The sequence below is a fragment of the Saccopteryx bilineata genome, chromosome 6 (genome assembly GCF_036850765.1).
Source record: "Saccopteryx bilineata isolate mSacBil1 chromosome 6, mSacBil1_pri_phased_curated, whole genome shotgun sequence".
In the NCBI taxonomy this organism is placed as follows: Eukaryota; Metazoa; Chordata; class Mammalia; order Chiroptera; family Emballonuridae; genus Saccopteryx; species Saccopteryx bilineata.
Window position 1 is genome coordinate 34,789,678 of NC_089495.1, and position 18,184 is coordinate 34,807,861.

The 18,184-nt window shown below is 40.0% G+C and overlaps 1 protein-coding gene across 2 annotated transcripts in view; it reads left to right on the top strand.

The window, feature by feature from the left end:
- Positions 1 to 18,184, top strand: part of PSD3 (pleckstrin and Sec7 domain containing 3) — a 619,599-nt gene that overhangs the window by 4,951 nt on the left and 596,464 nt on the right. The window contains exon 2 of one of the 2 annotated variants that reach the window (XM_066234423.1): positions 1,033 to 1,088. The gene's annotated coding sequence lies outside the window, so the exon portion shown is untranslated. Of the gene's footprint in view, positions 1 to 340; positions 1,089 to 18,184 lie in introns of those variants that run through there. The other variant, XM_066234424.1, reaches the window with a different exon arrangement.

Sequence of the window (18,184 nt, forward strand, 5' to 3'; positions counted from 1 at the left end):
TAGACCCACGTGTGCTAATATTCTTGGCTGTGCTTACTCTGGCAAAAATAGCATTAAAGAAAATTATGAATTACTCACTGTCTCTTGCCATGCATGCCTATGTTCTACATGCAAAGTGGGCAAAACTGCTCCATATAGAAATAACAGATTTTTCCCAGTTGTAAGATATCTTTCAATATCTGAAGTTGTCAAAGTAAACACTGTGAGATTGTTTGCTTATGATGTCAACATAGAGAATACCAGAAACATTAGGAAACCTATAATTCATGGGTCTGTACTAATATTTTAAAAGTTGAATCTCATTAGAGTGTGTTTGCATCTTTGAAAAGTCTGGAGGAGGAAGAAGAGATACAGGCTAATAACCGAATGGGAGCTATTGAATGTTATTTATTAAAATGGACTAATTAGGCCTAAGATGGCTTTTCTAGTGTAGCCCTCTCATCCTGTAGTTTCACTTGCATGGGAGTCAAAAGCTCCCACACCGTATGTAATCAGTGTGACATCTGGGACTCCGTAAGAGGCCACTGTTTCTCTAACTTTAGCTAACCAGTGCACTTCCTGAATCATGCTTTGGATTAATTATCAGAGCCAAAGGGTCCGATTTCCCTCTGGCTTGTTTTAGAATCACTCTCCCTTTCACTCTCAGCTAGCAGGAGTGTACCTTGCCGCTCTTAGATCATTCCAGCATTGGAAAAAATAAACAACAAAACTTACTCTTTTCACAAATACCAGCAAAGAGCTCATGGGGTTAACTACAACTATTTGAAGAAACTTTTACATCATTTTGCAATTGATGATCCCTAATTTGCTTGAGACATGTACATTTTACACCTCTTCCTTGACAAGTCAACCAAGATTGTGTGGTTTTCATCGTGGCCTGAAGTATAGAAGAGAAGGGGAATGAAGAGAGAATACTTTGAAGATTTTACAGAGAAGAGATTGAGCTTTTCATTCTGTTGTGGAGTCCTCTGGGATGAACGGTCACTAACACCAGGCCGCTGAACCGATTGCATTTTCTATTTCACATTTCAGGCACAACCTCGAAGCAAAGAGGAACCTTTCCAAGAGCTTGACCAGACGCAAGCCTGGTAAGTCACTGCTTAGCACTGAGCCTTTCATGTGAAGAAAAAGTCTAGTAAGAATATATTTTAGAAAAAAAAAAGTTAGGGTCCTAAAAAAAATACGTATCTTCTCTATAACCACGACCGTGTGAAAATAAGAATTCTCACATGACAAGAGCAACAATTTGAGGTATTTTGCTGAGCTAAGAAAAATATTCTTGTTTTACCATCTAAATCTATTCTAGCATTATATTAAATAGCTAGTGGTTTGGGATTTGAGGATCTCAGCATGTTGATGACTTATGAATTATGCTTTTCTTTTAGTCTATTCTGAAATAGTGACTGGCTGTATATGTAGAATTTTCATAAATGTAACTAAGGAACGATTTTACTAGAAAACTCAAGTCTATCCTGATTTAAGGAGATGTAATTCCATTTTTCAAAAATGTTGCTTTTTTGCTATTTATTTAATAATATCTTCAGTGTGAAACAGACAAAACTATAATCAAAGTGTTGAGTTGCCCACAAATATATTATAAAGGAAACCTGTGAACAGTAACCATATTAGAATAACAGTTCATGTATTTCCAAAGAAAAGCTAAACAGTTAAAAGAGAAAAAAAAAGTAGAAAAAACATTTTGTTTTCTGCTTGTCCATAAAAATTGCCTTTATTTTTAGAATTGGACCCACTAAGTTGGCCTTCCTATGGTTCTTTGCCCTCATCAGGCAAGTAGGGAAATACCTAAATGTGAAATCACTGCAATTTATTAAATGTCACAGAGAAACTTGTTAACCATATATTGATAACCAGTTGCCATGCAGGGCAGTTCCTAACCACAAAATGTCAGAATTCCCTTTAAAGACACGTGATAACTACACAAAAGGCATAGTTTATAAATAATGATAAAATGATCAGCAAGCATGCCCCTTGTGTTATATGTTCCTAAGAAGAGTCAATATTATAATTAGTGTCATTAATAACACTGATAAATATCATTACGGTAGCAACTGTGAAGGTAGACTAAATTTAGCCTAGTTGTATAATCTCAAGTAAATAAGTGAGCAGGATGGAAGCAAAGGAGTGAGATTTCAGGGACAAGTGTTGGGTGAGGGGAGAGCAGTCCAGGGATGTACTTTTGCGATATGAACTGAACAGATCAATTTCTCAGGAAGAACTCTGTCAGTCATGAGATGTGGTTTATTCCCCGCTCTCTATCCTGGAACTTTCACTTTCCTGAGATGAGGAAAGGAAAGGATCCTGACCAAGTTAGAGAAACTCTAAGGGGACCCAGCTGGTTCATCCTTGGGTGGACTTCAGAAAACCTATAAACGCCCTGAGATTTTATGCAGAATTGCTGTGCATAGAGAGAGGGAGGAGAAAATGCTCCTGGTAAACAGATACACATCAGCCAGTGAAATGTGAGAATGCTGTGTAGTTGTTGCTGCATAAAGGTGTTTTGGTCAGTGATGGATCATGACGTATATGACGGTGGTCCCGTGAGATTCTAATGGAGCTGAAAAATTCCTACTACCTTGTGACAGTGTAGCCATCAGAACATCCTCGTGCAATGCATTGGTCGCATGTTTGTGGTGATGCTGGTGGGAACAAACCTACTGCGCTGCCAGCCGTGTAAGAGGATAGGACACAGTTATATACAGTACATAGTACTTGATACTAACAATAAATGACGATGCTACTGACCTATGTGTTTACTATACCATACTTTCTTTTTTTTTTTTTTTTTGTATTTTTCTGAAGCTGGAAACGGAGAGAGACAGTCAGACAGACTCCCACATGCGCCCGACTGGGATCCACCCGGCACGCCCACCAGGGGCGACGCTCTGCCCACCAGGGGGCGATGCTCTGCCCCTCCGGGGCGTTGCTCTGCCGCGACCAGAGCCACTCTAGCGCCTGGGGCAGAGGCCAAGGAGCCATCCCCAGCGCCCAGGCCATCTTTGCTCCAATGGAGCCTTGGCTGCGGGAGGGGAAGAGAGAGACAGAGAGGAAGGGGGGGGGTGGAGAAGCAAATGGGCGCTTCTCCTATGTGCCCTGGCCAGGAATCGAACCCGGGTCCCTTGCACGCCAGGCCGATGCTCTACCGCTGAGCCAACCGGCCAGGGCCTATACCATACTTTCTATTGCTATTTTAGAGCATAGAAAAAAACTTTCTGTAAAACAGCAGCAGCCTCATACACCTCACACTTACTGTGTCTCTTGATTGTATAATTTTCTCTTGTGCTTGATTTAATCTAGTGTTGTTTTATGCATTCAGTGTAGCCTAAGTGTTTTTACAAAGTCTACAGAAGTGCACACTAATGTCCTCAGCCTTCACACTCACTCACCACTCACTCAGTGACTCACCCAGAGCAGTTGCCAATCCTGTAGGTTCTATGCATGGTAAATGCCCTCTATATACAGTGTACCATTTCTTATCTTTATATACTGTATTTTTACTGTACCTGCTATGTTTAAATATGTCTAGATACACAAAAACTTACCATTGTGTTACAGCTGCCTACAGTTTTCAGTGCAATAACATGCTGTACAGGCTTGTAGCCTAGACTCAATAGGCTATATATATATATATATATATATATATATATATATATGTAGCCGAGGTGCGCAGTAGGGTCTACCGCTGAGGTTTGTGTAAGTGCACTCTGTGATGTTCGCACAATGACAAAATCACCTAACAATGCGTTTCTCAGAACAGATCCCTGTCACTAAGTGGCATGTGGCTGTTGCTGGGTTCGTCTTGCCCAGAGATGGATAGAGTCTTGGCCGTGAGAAAAGCTGAGGCTTACAGGGATGGCTCTGAGTTTCATCCAGGAGGGGGGAGATGAAGACTCAAGTGGAGAATCAGAATAGTAGAGCATTAAAATCCTACGAAGGAAGAGAGGTGTGTGGATCTGAGGATCAAGGCAAGGAGAGAAGTTGGAAGCTGGCAGTAAAGTTAGTGATGAGTTGACAGCAGCACGGGGCAGGTGAAAGGAAGAACTCACGACGAATGACTCTGAACTGGTTCTGCTAGCAGAGAGAGCACCTAGCTGTGCTGGCTGGGCTGGACATGGGTGGCCATGGTGGCCTAACGGGGCTGCGACGGATCGGGCTCACTGGTTTCCGAATACTGTGGCTAGGCAAACTCCGGCGAACGTCTTACATTACAGGCTAAAGGTTACCTAAAGAAGTCTTGTGCAACTGACTCCATTTCTTCCTTGGAAGCTTGCAGACTCTCAGGTGGATCCCATAACTTTTCCAGGCCACCCTCCCCCTTGAGGACAAAGCATCTTCTGTCAACGTCAGATACAAGAGGAGTCTCATGTCTGTATTTAAATGTCCAATCTAGTGAAATAATCAAGTGTCTAGCCTCATTCAAAAGAGAAGCTTCCTCCTCCCCGAGGTCTGTTCATCCTGGGAAGCCTACAATGCAGTGGCTTCCTGTTTCTCCAGTGCTGGAATTTCGTTTTACTCAGATGTGGTAGGACATGCGGACAGTGAAGTGACTGTCATGAAGGGATCAGTGTTCCCTCACAGTTAGTAAGAGGTGTGGCATGGCACGCAGAGCCAGGTGGAGAAGAACCAGGGTCGGTTGGAAGTAAAGGGAGTGAGGGGAAAATTGGGCAAGCACTCTTGTTGTGGTTTTCATGGAAATGGGGAAGGCAGGTAAATGGGCTTAGGATTGGCTGGTTTGAATATCTTTAGGCTCTGGGGTATAGGGCTGTCTCTAGTTTTCTGGTACTTGGCCCTGGGATCATTAGGGCAGGGGGATAATGGCTCAGAGAGTGATGGGGTATGGGCTTTGGGTCGGCCAGTTTGCCTGTGCAAAGTGCACTCCTAGGAAAGTCTCTAGGAATCATCTAGCTGTGGGAGGGGCAGTGTCCCTGGGGTCAGCAAGGTCCCAGATATCAAAGCATGAGGAATACAGAAAATAAAAAGGCATGAGTAATGCACTGGTGCCCTCTGTTCCCAGCTTGCTCTCTGTTTGACCCCTCCCTGCACTTCCACCTGTAGACAGCTGGTCCCATCCACCAGGAAGGGAGATGAGGCACGTGAGAGCTCCTGAGAGTCCAGCTCCGAGCTAGTATGTTGGCGTGCTGTCTGAGTGTGGTGGATTCCCGCAGCTGATTCATTGCTGGGAACGAGGAAGTTCTCGTGAGCTGTTCAAGAATCCCTCTGGGACTTATTCTGTCTGAATTTTAGTGAGGTGGATCTTGAACTTGCCTGGCTGGTCATTATCAACTTCTAACCCTCAGCCTCTTTGACCAAGGCCTGCCTCCAGTTTCATTCTGCTGACGTAGGCTTGTCATCAGCAGAAGGCTCTGGGGAAACATCCCCTTTTGTAAATGATCCTGCGTGGTTCGCATCTCTGGGCTGCCCCACGGACCCAAGGGAAGATATGTGCCCCTGTGTCCAGCCACTCACTGACGGAGGGCGGTGAACTCCCACTGCATCAGGTTGACCTAGCAACACATCTCAGACCACCCTTCACGCCTGTGCCAAGCTCCCCGTGAGGTTCTACCAAAGCTCCTCTCCACCCGGATTATGGCTGGGGTAAAGCCTCCTCCGTTCCTCCATTGTGTCAGGGTGAAGGTGGTGGAGGAGGCACAGCACACCACAACCCGATCCCAGAAAACCTCTCTCTTCCTCTTCACATCCAGTCTTTTTACAGCTCGAGTTGGGCAATGGGTTAAGCTTTATGAAAGCAGTTTTCAGCTCTTATGCACCTTGTCTAGGTTGGTCTTTGAAATTCGACAATACCTGGGATCTCTTATTTTTCAGTCTTTTGGAAAAAAACTCCTGTTAAGAGTTAATAATGAAAACCACTAACGAGAAAGAGGAAACACACATTGAATATGATAAAATGTGCTGAGACTCCAAAAGCTTTCCAAAGAAAACCACATTAACCACTTTAAAAGTTAGTCAAACCCTATTTTTTCTATATTTGGATTACAGAGTAAGGGGCACCTAATTGACTCAGTAATTTAAGGCAATTTCTATGCTCATAAGTCAGCTCTGATATTTCTTCTGTGCTGACATTCTAGAAACCAATATTTTTATTGTTGCTTACTAAACTAGTCAAGGCAAGAGTTTGGTGCTATTTTTAATGTGATATAATAAAGTTATTGGAACTTGTATCCAGTGACTATGTTTTGGCACTTGGCCATATCAAATAATGAAATTTAGGTTTTCAAAACTATCAAGTCCTAACTTTCTTTAGAAAAATTTAATTGGCCAGTTATGCTTAAAAGGGATATTATTTTGTCTCAGAAATTAATTTCTGTCAAATGGCTTCTTTAACATTTCTAGTCAGAGCAAAGCTTATAATCACTGCTGAAGATCTGAGAATAGTATTTCCAATTTTATTCCTGGCTTGTGTTTGCTTTTGGTGGTATTGTTCGTATGCTTAATTATCCTTATTATACTGACTAAATTTTTGTAAAGCTGTGGGAACAATTAAAATCTCATATTAATTAAATAAATGTTAACTAGAAAACTCAGGTATTATGTCTTCTTGTTGCAAATTAAAGTGTAAGGCACTCAGATAACTAAATTCCAGGTGATATGTATGAAATTAACCAACATCTCTTGCATTCCAGAATAAATTTATAAAACTTGAGCTATTTTTCACATACCTGAGTTTCTTTTTGAGTTTAAATTCAGTACAGAATTGGAATTATCTTATTTTGTGAGCAAGGATCAATATCTGTTCAAGTTATCTAGTTCTGCATAACAACCCCAAAACTTAATGTCTTAAAACAGAGGTCCTCAAACTATGGCCTGCAGGCCGCATGAGGCCCCCTGAAGCCATTTATCTGGCCCCCCGCCGCACTTCCGGAAGGGGCACCTCTTTCCTCGGTGGTCAGTGAGAGGAGCACAGGATGCATCCTGGAGTAATATATGTGGTGGCGCCGCAAAGCACAGCATCACTCACGTACAGTACTACTTCCGGTAACGCAGGACGCACGTGTCACGGCTCGGGAAGTGCGTCATATCACTTGTTACGGCTAGCAGTGACAAATAGGGAACCAGACGTTGACCATCTCATTAGCCAAAAGCAGGCCTATAGTTCCCATTGAAATACTGGCCAGTTTGTTGATTTAAATTTACTTGTTCTTTATTTTAAATATTGTATTTGTTCCCGTTTTGTTTTTTTACTTTAAAATAAGATATGTGCAGTATGCATAGGATTTGTTCATAGTTTTTTTTTATAGTCTGGCCCTCCAACGGTCTGAGGGACAGTGAACTGGCCTCCTGTGTAAAAAGTTTGGGGACCCCTGTCTTAAAATAATGACTTATGTAGCATTTCTCATGGGTTTTATGGCTCAGGAATTTGGGAGTGGCTCTGCTTAGCAGTTCTGGCTCACAGTGTCTGGCGTGGTGCAGGCTGACAGTGACTGCCGTGGAATCAGTAGTGTGCCGAAGCATCTGGGGACTGGCCAGGCATCTCTCTCTGCATGTGGTCTCCTCATGACTAGTTGTGCTTCCTCATAGCATAAGAGCCTCAGACTCTTACATGGTGGTTCAGGGCCCCAAAGCCTAGTGTCGAGAGAGAGAGAGAGAGAGAGAGAGAGAGAGAGAAGAGAGAAAGCCAGGATGAAATTGTATTCCTTATAATGAACTTGCCTTGGAAGTCATTTGTGTCACTTCTGCCATATTCTGTCCATTGAGACAGTCATCAAATCACAATCAAGTTCAAGGGGAGGAGACATAGACTCTCTCTTGATGGGAGAATTGAAAAGTTCTCAGGAGAATATGTGGGGTCACAAATGTCCATTTTTTGGAACACACAATATTCTACAGTTTATTCTCTGGCTACAATAATCCACATCCCAGCCAAAAGCAAAATGCATTCATACTCTCTTATAAAACCCCCAAATATCATGCATTAAGACACCAGGCTTAGGCTTAAGGTTCAAGATCAAGTTATCTAAATAAAGTATAGGTAGAGCTTAGGCCTCTCAAGTGCAGTTTTTATACGCAGCTCCTTAAATAACATTCCTCAATCTAAAGAGTTGCAAACTAAAGAGACAGCTTATCTGGTCTCTTCATGTGCCACCTACAATAGTAGGACAGTGTAGAGTAACTGCCATGGGCGCGTCCCTTCAAAAGTGGGACGACAGGAGGAATACAGCAATTTAAAAAACCTGCCAGGTACCTGACTGCCAGCTTCTTGATTAGGGCTCAGGCCTACCACTCTAGAGATGATTTCCTGCAGCTCTTGGCTCTGTCCTCCGAGTCCTGCATTACTCCCTTTGAATAAAATGTAGCCCATATTTGCAGCTGAGTAATTTTCCTATTGTGCTTCCTGTCTGTAGAAGGTTTGGGGTCCAAAGGTCTTTTCACTTTATAGTATTTTATCTTTTCCTGTCCCAGTTGATGTTGTTTCTACCAGTACAATTCTCCTAAAAACCTTGTTGCTTTCCTATAAATCATACTGTGATTCATTCAGTAGAAAAATAGCAAAATATTTAAATGGAAAATTACCAAAAATGCAAATGGACCTTAAACATGTGAAAAGAAACTTCACTGTGCTCAAAGTAAGAGAAATTCAGATGAAAATTTGTTGAGAGAACACAAGGGGGCTTTTAGAATGCTAGGAACTCTCTACTTCTTCATCAATGTGCTGGTTACACGGGTACGTTCAGTTTGTGAAAATTTACCGTCTGTGTACTTACGCCATGAAAACTTCTCTGTATGTATAGTGTACTTAAATAAGAAGTTAAAAAACAAATTACACCAAGATACCACATCTCATGTGTCAGATAGGCAAACATCACAAAGTTAAACAACACACTCTCTGGAGAAGGCAGTAGGGAAACAGACACTCATATACAATGCTAGTGTATATGCACACTGGTACAATCTCCATGGAGGGGTATTTGGTAATACATATCTAGAAAAATCTTTTTCTTTTTTCTTTAATGTAGAAGGAACTCTTTCATCATTCTCCTATATCACTTTCCCTCTGTTATAACTTTCCTGACGTTTTTTTTTCTTCCTTTTTATGTGAAATATTTCTATCTCTTCTTCTTGCCTCTTTTTCCTACTCTTTTCTTGATCCTACTACCCCTTCTGTCTCCTTCATCTCTCTGCCTTTCTAAATATATTTTAGATTATTGTTGTTTTTAGGTAAGGTTCTGGACCACCTGTTCTTAATTAGCAAAGTTATTGAATTATTTTATATTATTCTCTCAAAATTTGAATTGCTTTATTTAAACTTACATGACGTCTTTTGTTGATTTCTTTTTAAGTACCTGAGGATAGTCAGTAGACCTTCATGGGGAAAAAATAATTCCCCACCATCAAAGTGACAGACTACGTCCTTGGACTTCTGTAACTTGTTTGGTTTCTTTCTAGATGTGCCCCTGGAAATAACCTGTCGTTTGAATGAAATATGTACTTTTACCTAAACCATGCAATCCCCACTTAGTAAAGATTTCATTCCCAACTCCCCACATTCTGAAGACTATATAATCTAACACAATATGGTAAAATGTTGCAATATTTTATACTTTTTACAAAATTTTATATTTTGTAACAGTTATAAGAAAGCAGAATATAACTCACACAGTTTTCTTGGAATCATATGTCAGGAAAATTTATGAATAATATGACCTCAACAATAATTTTGTTGTTGGATGAAGCATCAGCTATGTCTGAAGTTTTAATAGGAAATTTTTGGTTAACCGACAATTCCTGCTCACTTTTAAACAAGGAGTTTAATATCTTTTTAAAAATTGAGTTTTAAATGGTGTTCTCAGAAAAAATAAACTCATGGATTTCTTAGGCAGAAAATACAGGCCAACTATCAGAATAGATAATTAATATTTTATTTATTTACTTATTTATTTATTTGAGAGAAGATGGAAGAGAGAGAGAGTGAGAGAGACATTGATTTGTTGTCCCAATTACTTATGTATTCATTGATTGATTCTTGTGTCTTGACTGGGGATAGATCCCATAACTTTGGCATCTTGGGGGGAGACAACACTAACCAACTGGGCTACCCTAGCCAGGGCAATAATTAATATTTTCTTACCGTATTTCCCCATGTATAAGATGCTCCCATGTATAAGACACACCTTAATTTTGGGGACCAAAATTTGAAAAATAAATGTATTACATAAAGTTATTAAACTCAAGTCTTAGTCATCATAAAATTCATACATCACTGTCATACTCCATCCATTAGCTTGTCCTCATCTGTCTGATGATAAATCACTGTCTTTATATATTACCTCACCCTCAGTTCCATTTATGGCATTTGAAATGCCACAACCACGGTATAAGACGTACCCAGTTTTTAGAACCCAAATTTTTCAAAAATTAGTGCATCTTATATTTGGGGAATACTAAAATTCTAATAGCAGCTAACACTTTTTTAAACACTTGCTTATTTATAGGCACTTTCTTAAGTGTTTTACATTACATGTAATTAATTTACATTAACCATAATTTTTACAACTACCTTATTAGGCAGGGACTTTAATAATTGGAGAAAAAATAAAATTGTCTCAATATATAAATAAATTAAGAGATAGATACATTTGCCTTAATATGCTCATGTATAAAATGGGTATATTCAACAAATTTGACAGTGGAATGTGAACAAAAAGTCCATGCTTCCTGGCAGTTGTCGACACTTTGGCTCAAATAAACTCATAAAAATTCTTATAGGTTTAGACATTTCTTCTGTTGGCAGAGAAAATAATGGAAGATATGATAAAATGGTTTAAATTATTTTTTTTTCTAAACGGATATTTTAAGAAACTACTGAATAGCTTGACTAAAAATACTTTGTTGGGGGGGGGTATTGTTTGATCCTAAAAATTTTTTAAAAGGTTTGATTCATTAAAGAAGTATTTTCATAATTTTATAACATAGGTAAGTCAAATCACTATGTTACTGTACATCTTAAACTTATACAATGCTGTGTGTCAATTATATCTCAATAAAACTGGAAAAGAGCCTGACCAGGTGGTGGCGCAGTGGATAGAGCGTCGGACTGGGATGCAGAGGACCCAGGTTCGAGACTCCGAGGTCGCCAGCTTGAGTGTGGGTTCATCTGGTTTGAGCAAAGCTCACCAGCTTGGACCCAAGGTCGCTGGCTTGAGCAAGAGGTTACTCGGTCTTCTTTAACCCCATGGTCAAGGCACATATGAGAAAGCAATCAATGAACAACTAAAGCACCACAACGAAAAATTGATGATTGATGCCTCTCATCTCTCTCCATTCCTGTCTGTCTGTCCCTGTCTATCCCTCTCTCTGACTCTCTCTCTGTCTCTGTAAAAAATAAAAATAAAAAAAATAATAAAAAAAAAAACTGGGAAAGAATAAAAGAAGTCTCTTAGGATTGAGAATCTGAAGCGAAGAAACTTTTAGAGGCAACATACAATTTAAAAGTAAAGAAGGAGGAGCATTCAAAGGAAGTTAGTGACTTAATTGCCAAGGACCTCTTTTATGCTGGAACAAGAAGAAAGCACAGAAAAATACAGTCTATACCATGGGTTCTTTCTTTTCTTTTTTTTTTCTTCTGCTAGCCATAAGGAAGAGAACATTCACTGTTTGGAGCAGAGAGGAAGTAACTTTCTCTTAGAAAAGAGGATTCAAGGAATTTAGATTCCTGGAATAATTAGGGGATAGATACAGATAAAGTCCTAGTAATTAGAGTAAAGAAGTAAATACAGGCCTGTTAGCTAAAGCAATATGCTTTCTTGTCCAAGGAGATTGGTCTGTATATGTAACATATAAGTCTTAGGTAATTTCTGATCTTAAGAAAAGACTCAGTGAGTCTTAAAGGCAGACATATTAAATTTGAATTCTAGTTTCTTCAGTCCCAAAATATACCTGGGTGTTTGAGTTTCTTTAAATCTTGCTCTGTATAAGCTTATGTCTGTTATTTAAGAGTTAGTTATTATTTTTCCTTTCTTAAAATGTTATTATAAAAAAATAATTGGATGAATTGTGACTAAGTGTATTACTTCTTAACTAGAAACTATACACAGGTCACCTGTATATCCAAACTTCAAAACACCATTGTTTTTCTGGTAGCAGCTTATCTATGGGAAACATAATCAGTTTTCTAGGCTCAAACAAATATTTTGTGATAGCACATATTTTGGGTTCAATATTTTATAAAGGATTATTAGCTCAATGTCTATATGGTAAGCTGAACATTTTCTCATTTCCAAAAAAACCCCACAAAACACACCTTAGCTTCTTAGAATGCACTGTACATTACCTGGGGCTCTGCTGAGACTTCCTTCCTTCGACTCCGAATTTAGTTTGGCATTGAGTTCCTCTTGCCTTAGCAGAGCCAAAATTAGAACCTCAAAGGGGATATAAATGCAGTACTTGGGGTTGTACTTTGCTTCCTTATTTCAGGCCAAGCAAGCAGGTTAGGGATACCTGAAGTCAGGTTATAACAAGGTTTCTTAACTGTGATGGCTGAAAGAGTCCAAGAGTGAAGGACTCTTTGCCTTGGGTAAATGTTACTTTTATCCCTGTGAGAGCAACTGAGCTGACCAGTTGAGGTCCCAATCAACTACGGATTGTCTTTTAGACCAAATGATTCTCTTTTAGACCAATCAATATTACTTCTGCCCCTGCCTCCGCTTCACTTTGAGTCCCACTTTTCTCTTCAGTTTAGGTGGTGAACGCACAATACAATATACAGATGATGGATTATCAAATTCTACACTTGAAACCTATATAATTTTATTAACCAGTGCCACTACTAATAAATTCAATAAAAATAAGTTAATTAATAAATGAAGTATCATTTTACCAGAAAACATAGTGACTGGAGGAAGAAGCTTTAAATAAATGTTTTGGTTTGGTCCCTAGCGATGAGCATCCATATATCTCTACATAAACTCAGTTGACTTCTATTCTCATTTCCATTAGCCATGTTTACCCTTAACAGGGAGCCTGGCTTCCAAGGTTATTCAGAAAAGAAACTATGAGGCATCTTCATGCCCCAGTTTCCCTTTTGTCCACTTCCAAAGTTACTCATCTTATTCCCCCTTCTATCTTAGAGGGGGGAAAATTCTTCATTTCTCTCCAAAACCAGTTTTTTTCATCTTGGCTGACAATCTTTCCCTTTTCCCACTGTCTCTGGGGATTTATTTCATCAATTTTCCTACTCTCGTTCTCTCTTCTATTTATTCCTTTGTTCCTGCTTATAACTGCACATAAGTGTTTCCCTTCCTTAACGTCACAATGTCCCATCTACTTACTCCCCTTTCCTTCTCCATTGCTTCACTACCGAACTTCTTGATTGCCTTTTCTACAATCACTGATTTCTCTTCTCTCACATACTTCTCAACCCCTTGAAACTTAGTTCCTGGCCTCACCACTTGGCTGAAATTGACATAGCAAAGATCATCCATGATCTTAAACCCAGTGTCCTTTTAAAGCGGTTGTCTTACTGAAGCTCACTACAACCTCCCTTTTGAAAACTCCTCCCTTGGGTTGGTGAAGCAGCTCTCTTCTCCTCCCCATGGTTCTCTCCCTGGGGTCAGTTTTAATTGGGACTGAGATGGACTTGGCAATGGCTCCTACCATGTTCTCTCTAGAGACACTTCAAAGCATGGATCATCCCATGGTTTCCATTTTCACTTCTTCCCTAGGGTTGTTATAGAAATAAGAATGCTTCACAATATCTGATACTCAAGTCCAGAAGTTGATGGTTTTGTTTCCCTTCTTGCCTTACCCTAATACAGGAAGGAAGTTCCTTTTGGTGACAAAGGCCTTGGTCTTTCTCTGTTGTTTGCTGGCTATTGAAAAGGATCAGAACAAAAGAGGGTTTTACAAGGTTATGTGAAAACCTGGAAGCAGGTCTTGCCTCTGGGTCCTTTATGAACTCAGAGTGTATATTACTATGACATTTTGCTACATTGAGTCTGTGAGCCCCCATGAGTCCCATCTCTCAGCCGCAAGAATGGCAGCATATTCCATTCTAAGTGAAGAGTCATTACAGAAAATATTTTTGAAGCACAAAACCTGTATCTTTTATTTAGAAAACAGCACTGCCTATTACAAGGTACTTAATACCTCTTTACCACAGCATTGAGAAATATCCAGGAACTCACCCAGTGAAGCCTTCCTGTAGTTTCTGGGTATATTCATTCCCTAAAGGCTTCTCCAAAGTTAGAGCATTCATTTGTGCTGTAGATTTACATGTAAAGACGGTAGTTACTTGCCTACTTCTCATTTTAACTGTCTTCTTCCTTCCTCTTCCACATTTTTTTTCTTTTCTGCCCTTCCTTTTTGTTTGTGGGATGATTTTGCTGGAAACCATTAATAACCCCTAAAAAACTGCACTTTCAACTTTCTTCTAAAGAACAGAAGTCACAGAGGACAAGAGTTGTGCAAATACTTCCAAAAGGGAAAGACTTCTTGCAAAGTAGCAAAGAAGCCTGAAGTAAGACGTAAGACTTGTGTACATCTCATAAGCCTGAGGGAGAAGAGAAGCAGAAAACCAGTCACAGGAGCTCTAGAAATCCCCAAACGAAAGCCCCCCCCACCCCAGTATTAGTAAAGAAGGAAACCCGATCAGCTCAGAGAGGTAGCTGAGAGTTTTAGTCTCAAAATTCATTTGATGTGGCGCTCTTCCATGTCTTAGTAAAGTTTATTTCCAACACTCACTAAAAGCCCAATGTACTAGGGTTTTTTGTTTGTTTGTTTTTTGGAGGAAGTAAAGATACTGATTTTACCAGCTTGAATGATCCCTTCATTTTCCTGGTTTTCCTTCTTGTAGACTTAATTTTTAGAGGAATGTGAACACTCAGTAACTTTTCAAGGAGCATCAATTTACAGTCACGCTTTTGGGTTGTAAGGATTATCAGAAGACCCTTCCCTTTATATTCTATTTTTGTATATTCTAGACAGTTTCAAAGGTCTACATAGGAATAAAACAGCTTTAATTTAAAATGGAGGTGACTCGGGCAGGAAGCAGTTGACCGTGCTAATGATATTATGTGTCGTTTGTTCTTTCCTCCAGCCTCCCAAACATTTCCATCCACTTACATCCAAACAAAAAGTTGCTCCTTTGTGTTTAGTTTTTCATCACAGGTCTTTTCTGAGTCAGAGTGCTCACTAATTACTCAGGGAGTTTAAGTTGCCCAGGCTAATCAGATGACACGCGGAGTCTGAAACTATGCACATCACCCACTCCTGCAGAATAATCTACGTTGTCAGCAACTCAGATGCAAAGTTGTTTTCAGGATCCTGTCTCTTCTGAAGTTGAATGGCAAACGGCAAGGAAGCTATCCTTCCAGAACTCTCTTTTCAGTGAACAGAGTCTAGGATTTATGTTTTAGATGCATGAGAACACAGCAGTTCCAAAATTATCTAGCTGGCTTAATAGCAGATGTGAGAACAGACCAAAAAGTGTGCAATTCAGTGGTTTCCCTTTCCTTAATGTCTAATAATGAATCCCTGTCATCAGTAAAAAATAATGACAGTGTTTTTCTCGAACTTTGTCTTGTATCAGAAGCGGCTGGCAGGCTCATCACATGCAGGTTGCGGGGGCCCACCTCCAGAGTTTCTGGTTCGGCGGTTCTGGGGAAGCCCAAGAACCTGCATTCCCAGCAGGTTCCTAGGTGCTGCAGGTGCTGCTTGCTCAGAGACTGCACTTGGAGAGCCGCTGCTCCGATTGTCATGTTACAGCATGGCCATTATACACGGCCTTTAAATCAGTTTCTGCATTCACTCTCTGCATATGGAAGGGAAACTAAGGCATTCATGTGGGAATTTGTGATGAAGAACACATATTGAGAAAAGTGATATTTAAAAAAACAAAACTACTATCTCCTGTGACTTGAAAGGTATAACACAGAGCTTAAAAAACACCTGAGATGAAGAAGCCAAATCACCTTTTTTTCAGGGATTTGCTGCTATGGGACCCCGCTCTGTGATTTTTGCCTTTGCAAAGGGACCATAACATTTGGTGTCAGATGGCTTTTGTTGAGGCCAGCTCCGTTTATATACAAAACCTATGCAGTCAGCAGCCCAACTGCATCTTTAATCCAGCTGGCCTACTTGACATCACAATATTTAATTATCTGGCATCCATCCAGCAGACAGGATTGAATCAGGACGTGTCCCTTCAGCCAAATTGTAAAGCACTAAGTGTCTCTCTAAAAATTTTGCCTTTGGAACTTAAACACAACTCAGATTCCCTGTGTCCTGTATTCTTATTCAAAGACATCATGCAACAGTACCCCACAATGTGCTTTGCTTGGCTTGGCCTCATTTTATTTATTTATTTATTTATTTATTTATTTATTTATTTATTTATTTAAGTTTTAGGTGTTTATGACTTTTGAAGCACCCTGAGGATACCAGTCTTCTCCTTTACATTTTCCACATGATATTTCAGCTTCTTAAATGCTCGTGTGTCAAAATAAATAAGAGATCGAGGTGCTGTCTCAGGCTCAGGCTCGAACACTATTTAAAAAAGGAGCGAGGACAGTGCGGTCATAGCCGAGCCGTGGCTGTGGCTGTGCATGTCCAGCCTGCAGGGACTCACAGGCTTGTGCCCCAGGAGGAGGGGGAGGGAGCCCATGCTTGGGGACTGACTGTGCTCTTATGGAACTGTCTCTCTGGCACTTGCTGTGCCCGGGGCTGATGGAGAACACTGAAAATGGGTTGCTCATTACACACACAAAGCAGCAGCAGTGCCTAAAGATTGTTTATCTTAGCACATGGTGTCCTGAGTCTACCAGAACTGTGCAATCCCTGCTGTTTGGAACTGGGTCTCGGTTAGCAAAATAGTCAGAGAGGAAACTTGGGGAAACAAATCGACAATATGACGTTGAGTTGTGATGGTCACACGTGTTCTTTCTGTGACCTACCTCATCTGGGTTGCTTCCTTTCACTTTCCACTAGGAATTGAGAGCAAGGGTAACAATTGCCACCAGGAAGAGACAGAGAGAGCTAAGGAAGTCATTTTAGCTTTTGCCTTTTTCCTTCTCTTTCATTATTGGTCTTTGGTTTTGCCTCCTAATTCTCCCTTTCACCATCTCCTTCTTCTTCTAATATCAAATTACTAGAAAGTCATATACTGGTTACTCAAACTGCACGTGAGAACAATCCTTTTATTTTCACAGCTGTGACTAGAATTGATAGATTTGTTCTCAATTACATTTTCCAGGTTATTCAGTCTCACTCTTTTTTTTTCATTTTTTCTTTATTCTTTTTTCTGAGTCTCACACTGAATGAAGTCTCTTCTGGTTTTCCAAAAAACTCTCAGGTTACTTTCTTTATTGTCTGACTGTATGTGCTTGAATAATGTAACCCTTAATACTCGCCTCTCCAAAAAATATGGGTTTTTTGTATGTTTTAAAATGAGAGGAGGGGAAATAGATAGTTTCCCACATGCACCCTGACTGGGATCCACCCAGAAACCCCCATCTGGGGCCGATTCTGAAATCAACCCAGATATTTTTAGCAGCTGAGGCTGACCAGCTCAGACCAACTGAGCTATCCTCAGCGCCCAGATGGATGCTTGAACCAGTCAAGCCACTGGCTGTCAGGGAGGAAGACAGAGAGTAGGGGGGAGGGGAGGGAGAGGGAGAGAGAAACAAATGATCACTTCTCTTGTGAGTCCTGACCAGAAATTGAACCCAGGATGTCTATACGCTGGGTCAACATTCTATCCACTGAGCCAAATGGGCAGGGCCCCAAAATACTTTAAAAAATAACAATTTACAAACACCACATGCAAAAGCCAAAAAAAATGATTTTTACTAATATCTATGATTTTGGATTTTAATAATAGATAACAATATATTGCTTCATAATTTTAATAGGCATAAATTATTTTTTAATTAAAGTTTACATTTAATATTATTTTATATTAATTTCAAGTGTACATCATAGTGGTTAGACCAGCAGTTTTCAACTAGTGTGCAATAAAAAATTTTAATTAAAGCATGCAATACCTATTTAGCCAGAGGCACTGATCTGTTATCCCTTAGATTGTCAAGTAAAGAAAGGACAGCAGCCAACACAATAGTCATCTGGTGTGAATGAATCACTGTACCTTTTTTTTTTTTTTGTCAGATCAGTATAATAGATATAATTTCTGGTGTGTTACAGAAGTTTAGTAATTAGT